This window comes from Rhinolophus sinicus, chromosome 1 (assembly GCF_057876585.1).
Source record: "Rhinolophus sinicus isolate RSI-liver-muscle chromosome 1, RSI-T2T, whole genome shotgun sequence".
In the NCBI taxonomy this organism is placed as follows: Eukaryota; Metazoa; Chordata; class Mammalia; order Chiroptera; family Rhinolophidae; genus Rhinolophus; species Rhinolophus sinicus.
Window position 1 is genome coordinate 156319087 of NC_142501.1, and position 14390 is coordinate 156333476.

The 14390-nt window shown below is 40.1% G+C and overlaps 1 protein-coding gene and 1 long non-coding RNA gene across 4 annotated transcripts in view; both read left to right on the plus strand.

The window, feature by feature from the left end:
- Nucleotides 1-2887, plus strand: part of LOC109461125 (uncharacterized) — a 79574-nt gene extending 76687 nt beyond the window's left edge. For all 3 annotated transcript variants that reach the window (XR_012493699.2, XR_002139630.3, XR_016018679.1), the window contains exons 4-5: nucleotides 436-503; nucleotides 1252-2887. This is a non-coding gene — a long non-coding RNA (uncharacterized LOC109461125). The remainder of the gene's footprint in view (nucleotides 1-435; nucleotides 504-1251) is intronic.
- A 2237-nt stretch (nucleotides 2888-5124) lies between these two features.
- Nucleotides 5125-14390, plus strand: part of SLC4A4 (solute carrier family 4 member 4) — a 343883-nt gene continuing 334617 nt past the window's right edge. Inside the window, exon 1 of the mRNA XM_019757100.3 lies at nucleotides 5125-5780. The gene's annotated coding sequence lies outside the window, so the exon portion shown is untranslated. The remainder of the gene's footprint in view (nucleotides 5781-14390) is intronic.

Here is a 14390-nt window from a genome sequence, read left to right on the forward strand (position 1 = left end):
GAGTGGATGCATCAATCATTCTACTTACATTCTAATTACTGAGCTCCTACTATGTGTAAGGCACCATGCCAGATGGTGTTTATCCAGTCAACTTGCCTTTAAAATTCTTCCTATTTTTGCTTCTTGGCATTAGGTCTGTGTGCTCAGACAACAGCACGTCAGAGGCCTTTCCTAACACCCACTTGAAAAAAGCTCTCCCGTGCCCTGTCACTGAGTGTTATCTCTTCTAGAGCTAGGGCGATTCTATCGTTTCTCACCAGTTTCTCTTCTGAAAGTAAAAGGGAGAGCTGTTATCATTACACAGGGATAACAGGGGTAAACTGCAACTGTTAACTGGGATGCTTGGCCACCCTATTCATAGCATTTACTGCTTCATAGAAATTTGCATTCCAAGGAAATGGAAATTATCTTCTCCATTTATTTGTTTACTTAAAGCTCCATGAAGCGGGAACTTTGTCTACTTGTTCCAGGAACCCATCTCCTAGAAGAATCCTTGACATATAGTAAGTAGGTTCTTAATAAATATTTGTGGACTGAATGGATGACCCCATCATGTTTCACGTTCTGTGCTGAACTGAGCATCCTTTGGTTAGTATTGGGAAATTGAAAAGCCTCAAAGGGCAAATTTACTCAGAATGTTCCCTTCCCTCAAGATAGAGGAAGAAAGGAACCAACTTTTAATATTCAGATTTCAATCTTGCAGCATTCTCATAAAAAAAATCAGTCTGGCAGATATGTACTTAAAGTGTCAACTGATTTACTACTTAGAAGGAGATCGAGGTGCTGTGGTCTACAGGGTAAGCCTGGTAGGGGGAACAGACAAGTGGATGAGAGTAGTCATAGCCCAGTTTGATCCAGTCATCCCTTACTCTGTAGAAAACCTGTCTCCATGCGATGGAATAGCTGTGTCCATGTGACTCAGTCCACAGGAGAAAAGGAAGAGCAACTTTAGAGCAGCCTGCGATCTGGGCTTATTCATCCCCTAATGAGGCAGGTAGGCCAGCGGGACACAAAGGAACAAGCACCTTTCTGTGTGTGATGTGTGTACACACACACACACACACACACACACACACACACACACACACACAGATTAGCAGAGTCCAAAGACCCTGGAAGTCAATTCTGGCAGAGAAGTCTGATGTATTTCTCTACTATCTTACCTAAAACCAGATCAATCTTTTAAATCAGGGAGTGTAGGTTTTAGTGGTTTAGTAGCTCAATTTAATTTTTCCTTTTCCTTTCAAACAGAGATGTCTGTGTCCTGTGTTATGCTGATCCATGGGAGAATTCCTGTAGGAGGAAGAGGCTGAAACTCTGGCCTACGGTTATTAAACAGAGCATTCATAATAAATGTGCCAATACCATGTCTGAAAGATTTGCATGTTTCTCTATCACAAACATAGTGTTCACATTTTATTAGAGAAAAACATTCTGGTATCCTATCAGAATTACTGTTTTTTTTTTGTGCTTTTTTTTTGGTAATTATCTTAAGCTCCTTGATTTTATTATGGGAACTGAGTCTCAGAAAGGTCCAATAATTTCCTTGAAATGAACAGAGATAGGCTTCTGTTTTTAGAAGTTAGAAACTTCCGTAAGATTTGACTTTAGGTATGTTTTTAAAAGACACATGGATATAGTTGAGAGCTTACCATAGTAGATTAAGCTGTAAAGCAATTTATGACACGTTTAACCAAATGAAATTATTTTCTCTAGCTCATGCCATGCTTACAACTGTAAAAACTGTGTTCACCTTTCTTCTCTCCTCATGAAAAATTAGCTACAGTTATTTTTAAGCCTGGGATTTGAAGGAGAGAATATAAATTATAAGTCTAGTTGGCTGAATTTATTCAGGAATTTGTCAGATTGAATATGAACTTTCTGGAGTGTAAGTGAAACAAAAATGAGGTCTTTAAGTGATCTCTCTCTCTTTCTCTCTCTCTCTTTCATCTATATCTGTCTTCAGTTTTATCCCAGGCTGGTCCCAGAATGAGAAAAAGTGATCTTCTCTTTCCTTACTCTTACATCATGAAGTTTTTGACTAAATTGATTACAGAGTGGCAACTTTAATGATTATTCTTTTGCAAGACTGTTTAATAACAAAACAACTGCAAGTCAAAACAAATATTAGCACAAAGAAAATCTCTATTCTGTATAGCAAAATGTTTGTCAAACTTCCACCAATGAGCCACATATTTAAAAAGGAGCTGATACTGAGAAACATTTCAGATCATTCTTTGAAGTTTGTAGTAATAGGAGATAACATATCTACTACCACCTTTTTGTTTAGGCCCCCAAATGAGATGTGTATGGATGTTATAATTTTGTATACTCCAGGATAAACATTCAATCATATTGTTCACTTTTCCCCTGTTCTAATAGAATAATGGGAAAAAATCCGCAAATACAATAGTTATAATTATTGGTTCTGCTATTTGTTGAACAAATGTTTTATAGATAATATCTAGTGACAAGCCCTCCTTATTTTATGTAATGAGGAAACTTAAATACAGAGGTCTTTATACAGAGAAGTGATTATACAAAGTCAACAAAAATTGAGAAAACGCTATGGCAATAATCCCATCTGCAGGTCAGATCTGTACCCTACTTACTTTGAATAACCAACACAGGGCCTACTAGTAGCATTATTTTACTATATACAACGTTCTTGTTTTAGAATCAAAGAGTGCCATGCTTAGACAGGACCAGGAATGCCTGGACTGCCTATTCAAAAGCTTTTATCTTTATTCTTGTCAGAGACATTATGCTGTCAGGAGATTTCATCACCTGCTGCCACTAGATGGTGCTTGTCATTGAAATAAAGTTTCTTCCTCCCATCTTTCTGTTTTCTTTAGGTGTCTATTAGGACCTTGGATGATATGAAAGAACTTTGATTGATAAGCTAAGTAGTGGGTGGGTATTCTAGAAGGTCATTTATCACAGAGAATTATTGATTAAAAAGATAAATCATTATCAGTAAAGATTACTTATACTGTTGTTCTAATTCCATTAATTTTTCCATTCATTCATCCTGTCACCAAGCTGTGTGAACCCCCAGATAAAAAGAACAAATAAATCTTTCTTTGGGCTCATGAGAATCAAGAGACATAATTCAAATTTTAGGATACGTGAAAAATAGATTTCAGGATTCATTGTCCTCACCTGGAATAGCATTAGCAAAGGTGACCACATGCAGAGTTAACAAGAAAAGTTAATCAATGACCTTTCAAAGGAAAAACACCGCATCTCAATTACTGGACAATAATCAATAGGCAAAGAAATGGAACATGTTCTTTTAATTGGGGACTAGCAAACACCAAGTACTGAGACTGATAACAGTGGTTGTTGGCTCTTTGCCAAAGACAACTCTTTTTTCTCATTAATTTAAGGCACATACAAAACTTCACCCCATAGTGCTCTAATTCCCTCCCTGCCTCCCACCCCACACACCAACTTTATACCCTTTTCAGGATAAAATTTTGCCAATCTTGATAGTGAAATGCCACCAGGAATTTTATCTGTTTGGTTTGTGTGAAAGACAGTTTGATATATTTTGCAGCAGAGTACTGGAAAACATACATTTCTTGAACTTTTTCTTTCCCAAACATTCTCCAATGCTGGCCATTCATGGCTGGTTCACTATAATAATAAGAAATTGCCAGCTATGTTGAAATACATAATCCACAGTGTGAAAAACTGCTGAACACACTCGGTAGCACACTCTTAATACAAAAGTGGCTTTCCTTTGTCTGAGAGCTTTGGGGTTGCTGAATCTTGCTGTGTGCTCAGGGACTGAAAGTTAATTTTATCATCAGTCTAAAAACATTTTGCCTAAAACTATGTAGGCAAAAACTTTAAAACTATTTTTTAAAAATCTTTTGTTTTGAATTTCCCATGTCACTGCAGTGGGTCATGTAAAATGTGTGAACATACTTGTCACCCAGATGTGACAACAGCCAGACACACGACATTAGATTTTAATCTAAGACATTAGACAGCTTCCGGTGGTTCCTAAGTGCCTTCTGAGCATTAACCAAGGATTTTAAACATACCAACTTTTAAAAAAGACACAAGCTTATAACTGCTTCCTAAGGACTTGGTGAGATACAATGGATCTCTTCCAGTTTTGAAAACTAGAAAGAAAAACCTCTGTCCACAAATTATTTTCCTCCAGATTTTTTCCCCTAGAGGTCTTACTAGTTATAGCTTAGTACTGTGGCAAGATTTGGAACCTGGAGCAGGTAGTCAGTATATGAAATTAGTTCTCTTGGGCTTTATGTGTTTTGGTGGGTTCTGTTGAAAACGCAGTTTGGTTATTGACTTCCACACATTTCTTATATGCGATGTGTATTAATAGGAAATGCATCATATGCCATGCGGCTCAAATCCATTAAGTGGCTACTCTAGCAGTAATCAGAACATTAGATGGTGCCCGTGCCGACAGTCTGTACCTACGGTTTACTTTACTGATCTTAATGGGGCTGGGTCACTGACACATTTTAGCATTATTTGCTTGGCAAAGGGTACTTAAACCTCTTTAATTAGCCTTATGGATAAGAGTAAATACAAATAGTCACTTTGTATACTTAAGAAACTCCCTTGGACGGCTAAAGATGTTTCTCAAACTGCTCGAGGAAGACATAAGCCATCAGTGACCTAAGTGAAAGACAAGTGTTCTTCCCAGACATTCTTCGCTAACGGGTGAACGATGACTTAGTGCTGTGTGCTGGCAACCCTCCCTCTACCTACACTCAGTTTTACAAAGGAGCGTCAAAAGTGATCTGGAGCTGGGAAAGCGAGCAACTTCAGTTCTGCATGAGGGCACAAGCTCTTTCCAGCGGGGAACTCTCGTGAGCAGGACAAAAAGCTGGACCTAGGAGCCTGCCCAGGGCGTGAGAGAGAAGGAGCCCACGAAGGCGAGGGCAGCGGGTCGGGAGCTGGGTCCCCAGCCAGCTCCAGGCGGGTGCAGCGCGCAGAGCCGGAGCCCCCGGCGGAGGCGGTGCGGCCCGAGGCCCCTCCCAGTCGCCGCGGAGGCCCGAGCGGCTGACGCCGAGCAGCAGCCCGGAACGGCGGGGGCCGGGCGGGCGCGAGCGAGGGCAGGGCTGGGGGCTGGCCGAAGACACTCGGGGCTTTAAATATGGATCGCTGGCTCGCTCTCGTGGCACAGCCTCCTGCACGGCCACCTTCCCCAATTCTCCGTCCCCTGGCTGGCTCCCGAGGGGAGCCGGGGCCGGGCACCACTGCTGCAGTGTTAGCTACTCGTAGAAAAAGCGGAGAGCCCCATAATATGCAGGAGCTGCAGAAGGCAAAGTAGAGTAGACGCCCCCACTCTCACACGCTCACCCGCCGCGCGCGCCACGCGGGCGGTGTAGACATCTCTCCCCCGCGCCACTTTCCCCCGGTTCTCGCGGGCCGTTTAGGTTCCAGTCCTGCCGGCTCCGAAGACGCTCCCGCCCCAGCGTCCTCGCCCGGCTCTCGCCTCACTCCGCCCCTGAGCGCGCACCCACCCAGGCGGCAAAGTTGTGACTACTTGGGCGCGGGTGGCTCGCTCCCCGCTCGCACAGCGCCTCGCGCCGACAACTTCCCGCGGCGCGGCCCCGCCGCGCCCCGGTCCCGCGCCTCCGGGGATCCCGTGGGCCCCCAGCTTCCAGCCCCGGCGGCGCGCCGGGCAGCGCTTCGGTGGCGGCTGCGGTGGCAGTGAAGGCGGTGGCGGCAGCAGCCGCTGCAGCCCCACATTCCGTCGCCAAACTGGAGGAACGACGGAAGCCGGACCCCAGGAGGTGAGCGCCCGGCTGGGGGCGGCAGCGGGCGCAGAGGTGGCGGGCGGGGGGCCGGTCTGGGAGGGCGCGCTCGGGAGAGGCAGAGAGAGGTCAGTTGCGGGCCGGGCATCCCCTGGGCTGGGCGCTGGCGGGCTGTGGACGCTGCTTCCGCGGAAAAGTACTTTTTCAGCCCTTGGTAGTGTTTAGAGTAGGAGTTTGGGTGGTCCTGGTTCTCCCCCACTGTAAAGCCCCCTTCGCGTACCGGGCATTGTTGCCCAGACTGTGGGGCCAGTGCCCGCGGCGGGCTGGGCTCCGGCTCAGTGACACGTGTGTTCCTGTGAGCTTGGGTGGTCCCAGTGTGGCGGGGCACCTGCTTGAGGGGGAAACGGCCCCAAGCCCACTATGGGGGGAGACTCACGTTGCTCCGAGACCGCGACCCCCACTTCACTACCGGCTCCGAGACGGAGCCTGGCACGCCGAAAGCGGGGGGTGAGTCAGGCAGATTCTCTGCTAGTGGCACACACACAATTATTTGCAATGGATTTGGAAGGGGGAGGCAGAGGTTAAATTGGGATTTCTCTTGGCCAGCGACAGCGGAGCTCTTCCTCAGGTACTGGGCAGTGTGTACGTTTTGGCAAGGGCAGGTGATTTCTTTTTTTCTTAAGTGCATTTTACCCAGCCTTTGCCAGTCCGTTAATAAGAGTCACCAGTGGAAGGCAGGAGTGGGGAACTACATCAGCAAACTGCAGCAAGCACCACAAGGAAAAAGTTATTAAAGAACAAAAGAAAAAAAAACCCCGACAACAACCCTGAATTTGACGTGAAAGATGAAGGAAACCATTATACTTCTCTTCTACCATCGTAAAGCATTTTTTTAGCTCCTTGTAAACCCTCTGTTTTTTCCACCCCTCATTCTGTCTCAAGGCCTTACCTTCTCAGCATAATTGCCTGCAGCAAGCCCTCCATTCTTGACTTTCATTAAAGAGCAGTTAACTTTGGTTTACCCGCCCTAATTCTTTTCCCATTTCACTTTAGTGCAGGAGAAAGTTGCTCTTAATGGGAAATTAGGAACACTGGGCTGTACTAAACATAAATTGTCTTAAATTCTGGAACAGTTCCTTCCCTAAGAGAGACTGTATTGTAGTATACCATAGTTCCCTTTTATCTTGTATCTGGAACTTGTAGAATATTACCTGAATTAAAGTGTACCTTGCATTAAAAAAAAGCGTACCTTGCACATTAGGATTTATTTTTTCCATTCTGATTTGAATAGAGCCTTCCATGCAGTCAACGCAGTATTCACTAATTTCTTATAGACAATGTAATGTCTCTTGACAAGGTTTCTGGCTGAGGATTCTCCCTGTATCTGTCACATTAGCATTTAAATAATTTCCATGGTCATTATAGCACTTACATTGAGGTTATACATAGAACTTCAATCGAAGGAACCATGTCTGCTTATTTTTTTATAGCTTTAACAACTGAGAAAAAACTTTTACTTTCATTTTAAAGTTAAATGTAGTGATAGGATTCTGTTTTCTTTAAATGAATAGTTTCAACTCGATCCCAGAGTCTCTAGTAAGACAACACAACAATTCCCACGTGCATGGATAGGGAGAGGAAAGTCATAGTCTTATGAGCTGTTGAGGCATAGGACATTTATAAGAGGTGGTGTGGGAGGGATAAGATGGGATATTTTGATAGTTACAAGCATGTCTACCTTTGAGAAAATAGAAAACCAGGAAGCCCCCCCCCCCCCAACATTTTGTATGAGAATATTTTCAAAGTGAGGTTTTTGGTATCATTTAATGTTTGGGGATCATTCTGGAGACTAACATATATAAGGTACCCCAGCCAATGAGATTGCCAGAATGTACCCTCAAGTTTATAATGATGTATCTCTTTTAGTACATTTTGTGAACATAAAATCACTTTAAATGTTTGAATGTTCGTGTTTTTATTTTAGTCATTTAAACGGTTACATACATTTTGGATTTACAACAATGTGTGAAAGGAACATAGGGAATCATATTTAAAGAAAAAATGTGATACCAATCAAATAACCTTTGGGACAACTCTGGTGGTAATTTTTGTTTTTTATTGATCTCTGGCACATACAGTTTTCAGGTTTTGATCCCTTGTTCTGATAATAAGACAGATCATCTAGCCATACGTTGCATCTTAAAGAAAAGCACAAGGAAAGGAAATACAGGTTAGCTGTGAATCATGTAGGTAATCAGATTTCTTGGCACGCCTCTGAGCGCCCTGCAGTTTAGGACTATTGCTAGGGGAGAGAGTCCTGAGACAATTCACTGCTACTTAAGTGTGGGGATAATACACATCATCTCTTCGTGTTTTGGAGTTTCTTTGTGTTCATTTTTAATAACATGAATGCAATCTAAGACTAGAGTTGATAGTTATTAAGATTGGGAGTGGAAAGAACAAACTGAGAAGAGACAAATCTAACGGCGATGAAAGTTGCTAAGTAGTTTCTTCTTGATTGCTAAGATGGAAGAAATCAGGGGACATGATTTGATGGGAAGCTGTAAGCACAACATATATCTTATTTCTCACTGTTGATGCCATTTCTGAAGCCAACATATGATTTATGACATTTATGTATTTGGGGGCGTCGTTTAACAAAATGGATAGTTTAGGAACATCCAGGATGTTGGTAAAACTTGACAAAACAGGATCTTGCTACTTTCAGGATTGTTTTTTGCTTAATGAAGGAATTTTTAGGGAAGAGTAATGTTTCTTTCATATAAGGTCAGTGCTAAGTTGTATTCCCAAATACATTTTGCCTTTTTCCCAATATCTAAACATTTGATATGTTTATGTCACAAAATAGAAAGTATGCTGCTGTCCTAACATGAAAGACATATATATTCCCTTTAGTGCACATCGTTAGTGATTTTTCAAGCAATGGAGATGGAGTCTCCTAATCTAGTCTTTTACTCAGTTCTTTTCTCTGATACACATTTACACACACAACACATAACTCATTTGTAGAGGTGGCCGATTTTCTTTTCTCTAAAGTCATATTTGATTAAAGTCTAAATGATTTTGTGGCATTGACTTTTATTGCATTTCTCTGGTCTCAGCAGTGCAATGGTATTTTAAAGAAAGCATTGAAAGGACAGCCAGCTATGAATGGTAATAGATTTATTTACCTGCTGTGGCAAAGAAGAGATAAAACTTTTACTTTCCATCTTCATGAAGTTTATAATTTTATTCCTTAGTGATAAGGTCTTACTAGCTTCTGAATTAAACTATGTGTTCAAAAAAGATGGTGATAGAAACAGTAATGCTGAAACCATATACATCTGTAATTGTTTTCATATAAGCCCAAACCTCATTATGTTCTTTTTCCCTGCAAATTAAGTAGATGTAAGGGATTATCATGTTCGTTGAAGAGATGAGGAGGAAACTATGACACAGAACTTTGTATGCTTTTCTTGAATGAAACGAAAATTGTTGAAGGTCAGAGCGAACATTTTAGCTTTGAACTAGCGATACCTATTTAAACTAGAGAATGACTGTCATCCAATGAATGAATTTGGTTTTAGTCACAGCTGAAGACGCTAAAGCAGATAAAAGTTTAGCCTGGTTTAAAGTGATGATTGGCCTTCCCTGTTGGTAATTCTGCTCATCGGCAGCACCTACTTGCCTCAACCTTATTTTAGATCCTGCAATGCCAGGGGCTGTTTTCACTAGTGAAGAATTTTCAGTGTGTGGACCAGTTTTAGCTCCAGTCTTGAGAACTAACTTTTGTTTTTCATGGAGAATGAATACAGAAAGAAGTTACCTGAAAGGAAGATGTTAAAGGAAGTAAGTAACCATCAACTGATACTTCTCTTTTTTTAATTTTGTGGGTTATTTTGTAGAAGGGTACCCTCAGTGTAACTTGAGTTTCTGTATTAGAAACCTTAAATAAAACTCATAACATACTTTTTTGGGGACTAACAATCAAAAATAATAAAAATACAAAACGAGGGAGGAATATATTATCTTAAAACTGATATAATGTTCTATGAGTGACACAATTAGAAAACTTGTTCATAATATCTTGGATAAGAAGTTAGCAGTTTCTTTTCTATAAATATATTCACTAATTGACATTCTCCTTTATACTATTTGCAAATAAGAAAACTTGTGGGATCTGGAATTTTATGTTAGTTAATTCTAGCTTTGGCCTGGAGATCTAGTATTCGCCGATTGGGCCCAGTAACAATTTCATCTATTGGATAGATGAAATACTCCTGTATTTGGCATATTCTCCAGCAAAAAGCATCCGAGCAGACAGAATAGAGGTGGGGGAAAAGACATATATTAAAGAGGATTCACTTTACTTATAGGCAATCCCTCAGGGTTTGTTTACTCTTTATTCATGTACAGTTATAACGTGACTGATTATAAGATTTCTAATCCCATAGCAAACATAAAACTGCTCAGAATGCCCTGATATTGGCAGCTACATGGATAATACTGAAAAGCGCCAGAGGACAGCTTGTAGAAGAGGTAGCCTAAGTACTAAAAGCAGATGTAAGAATTAGCACAAGCACAGCACTTAAGTGTTTAGGTGTACCCTGAGAGCATCCCTTCCTGCACTGCTTTTCCCCTCCCTTCCCTTTTTCCTTTCGTTTTTCTCTCCTTCCTGTTTATCTAAATTTTTATTGAAATCTAATGTGTATAGAAAAGTATGCATGTTCTTAAATCATACGTTAACAGCTTGGGGTGATTTACCTAAGTGACCACATCCTCATAACCAGCACCAAGGCCAAGATGTAGACCATTGTCAGCAGCCAAAACCCCCTCTTCCCTACCCCCCCGGCCCCCATTACGTCCCTCCCAAAGGTAATTTTTCTCTTGACTTCTGAGACTATTGGTTACTTTGATCTATTATTGAACTTTCTACCAGAATACGTGATAAATGTCCTTGTGTCTGACTTCTTTTGCTCAACATTATTTTGTGACGTTCTTTCATGTTTTGTGTGTAGCAACAGTTTGTTTATTCTCATTGCTCTATAGTGTTCCACTTTAGGAGAAGGCCACAATTTACTTATCCATTTCCCTCTTGATGGTCCTTTGGGTTGTTTCCAGTTTGGGGCTATTATGGATAGTGCTGCTAAGAACAGTCTTACATGTGTCTTTTGGTAAACATGTGGGAATTTCGGTTGTGTGTGTTGTGAGTTGAACTGCCGAGCCAGTGTTAGTAGATAATGCCTTCCTTCAAAAGGGGTACTAATTCACTTTCCGACCAGCACCTTGTGAGAGTATTTTCTATTTCACATCCTTACAAACAGCTGGTATTATCTGCCTTTTTACAGAGCAGAGTATCTTGTAACGTGGTATTGCCTAGTGACTGATGGGAATAGGGGTTTGGAAGATCAGGGCTGGAGACTCAGTTCTCTCACTTGCTGGTTTTTGATTTGGGGAGTTTAAAAAATAATATATGTCTCTCTTTTTTCATTATTAAAATGATTGTAAAACCTAATCACAGAGGTGTTATTTATGAAACCTTGTTCAGAACTGTAAATGGCCATACATACATTAGTTATTGTCATTGAACTTTATAATACAACATTTCTTATTCTTGAGTTGAATTGTGCCAGCACTGAGAACAGTTCCTGACATGTTAATAAATGTTTGTTGGCTGAACGAATGCACAACACATTTAAGCATCTTTCTTGCTTTGTTACCCTGAGTGATTCAAACTGCGTTTTTTACACTTTTGTCTCTAGGACTATTACTTTTTATCACTACAACTGTGATGAGGACAGTTTATTAAACCTCAGCTTGAAAAATTGAGGCTTAAATAGCCAGCAGTTTGAGATCACGCATTTCACTATATAGCTCATATCAAATTTATGCCCCCTAGTAACACAAACAGACCTGGAGAACCCTTGAAAATGATTACAATGCTCTTCACCTCATGGGTGATCCCCAAAAGCTTACACGTTGACTATATTTAGCTTCTATAATTAGAATGCTGGTCAGCAAATTTCCAGATTTAAAATATTGTAGTGGGTTCTCCAGGGCTGATACCTTGGAAACCATATTTCATGCAAAATTGGATGTTTAAGGATGTATAATAGCTGGAAACTGGAGCGTGTAGAGAGCCTTTTCAGCTTAGTATGGATAGCGTGGTTCTTAGATATGTTGATTATAATATCAACAGCAAATTTGCAGCATATACCTTATAAACGGTTGTGTAAAACAATTCTTAATCCTTTGAAAGGTCTCATTGTTAACTATTGGTTTGACTTGGGGACCCTCAACTGTTTTCATCTGAAAAGACATTAGTGCCATATATTTATTTTAAAATTAGATACAATGGTTTTTATTTTGGAGAGCTGCATGATGAACAGCAATAGGTATTCCTCTGCAAAATCAGGCTTGCAGCAGAAGGAACTTAGATTTTGATGTGGAAATCTAATTAGATTTTGTTACCCAAAGACTGATTTTCTTTGCCTTTTTACTTGTATTTGAGCTTTTTTATTTTCTTTCTTTTGAGAGCTAGTGGTAGTCTTGGTTAGTTGGCTTTCATCGTTGAACTGTTTTTGGTACCCAGAGTATTGAGTATGTAACATATTACTTCAGAGTAACTAACCTAAGTCAGTCTACATTTTATGAGGGCATTTACATTTTAGGTAGCATCCTTCAAATCTGCTTGACCCAAATGTGGCTGCTTTATGGTGATTTTGTGGAAAATGAAATAATCTGGTATAGCAGACAGTTTTGTTTTCTGTTACACATATAATATAGAAAATTGAAATAAAAAAAGGATAATTATGGTAAACCTTGTTAAACTACTATTTTAAAATTAGTGAATTTTAGGGAATCTCATCTTCTGTTTTGGGTGATTTCATTCCTGTGAGAAGTTAAACAGGGTTGATTGAAAACAAAAGCATGCAGGCATGACTGGTTATTGCTGCGTTAAATGCTGGGAGCAAGGTTCCTCACTTTAGTGACCACCTAGCGCATGAAAGTTTGTTTTTTTTTTAAATTGGTGTTATGGATTAGGGAAGGACAACTCTTTAAAGACTAGGATCATGACAATGATAATATCTAAACCAATATCTCAAGGGAATGGGATTAGCTTTCCCATTTCTTGTGTTCTTCAGCGTGGAAATCGGCTGTCTCTATGGCAAGATGGGACTATTCCTAACATCTTTTATACAAATCAGGTTTTTGTATCTTCTACCCCAGAATGATCATGCTTGAAATCCTGAAACAGTTATTTGGTGCAACATGTTTGTTCTCAGTGAAGACTCAGTGAGACCGTCACTCAGACTGAAAGTTTGACTGGACTTGAGTGTTGATGGCTGCACCCCTGAAACCCTCCCGTCCTTAATGCATGTTGACTGTGGTGAGACTTTGGTGGAACTGCCTCAAAAATTCCTTCTTTCCTTTGACCTTTGACCTCTGGAGACTATGTCCTTAGGAATGTGAGATGAACACTCATGATGTTAGCAGAGAATAGGGCCTCCTCGTAGGAGATTGCTGAAGTACTGATTACAATCGCCTTTAGAAAATTGCTGAGTGTTAACAGATTGAGCAGAAACACAGATCACACGTTTGCACTTTACAAGTTGAGCAACTTGGCCTGGGAAAACAGAGAAGACGAATAGAAAATGTCTCAAAAGATTTAGATGAATGAGATAAGATAATTTCCCTTAAAAATAGATTAAGAAATAAAACAAAAATACCCATTCAAAAACATCAGAAGAAAATATAGTTCAAGCACTCACACGTGTCAAGCACTGACACGTTTTTACTGTCAAAACTTTACACAGTGAATTCTATACTTGAATCAATCACTTTATTACTGCTTATTGCTCTTCACTGACCTTTAATTGTTTCCTTTTACATTTTCTCAGTGTAGGAACTGTATCACAATATCTTTTGTGGTCCTCAAGTGGCTAGCATATTTTATAGTGAAAATACTTACTTAATGGAATGATACTTAAAAAATCTAGACAAACTAATCAGATGCCCAGTCATTATACCCAACTTTATCTAAACGCTATTTCTTATAGAGCTATCCATACAGTGTTCAAGCTTTGATCATTGCTGTTGGGTCTTTCAAATATTTCTGTGAAATTTATTGTCATGAAGTTTGGAAACCAGTAACTTTTGGGATGAAACTTTGTGATTAGGCTTTCTGATGTGTTATGTAGTTTCTCGGAAAAATTACCTAATCTTTCTGTTTAGATACAACTTTATTTTATCTGTTCTCTGAATTAGACACAGTTCTATTTACTATTTTTTTTAAAAGTAAGTCTGAATTGTTAGCACTTAAAATTTTTTTTATTTATTTAAAATAGTTGTAGGTTCACAGGAAGTTGCAAAAATATAGTATAGTTTTATATAGCCTTCACCCAGCTTCCCCAATGAGCACCACCTTTAAGATTTCTAAAAAGGAATTTACCTAAAAAAATTTATAGCTTTTATTCCTTCTCTGAATTACATATATATAGATATATACACACATATGTGTGTATATATCTATATCTATATCTATATATATAAAATGAGGTATAGAAAATACGGAATAAGGCATATGTAGTATTTTCTGGGTTTCACCTGGGCAAGGAGCTCCTGTCGTAGGCAAGGGGAAAGCACCAT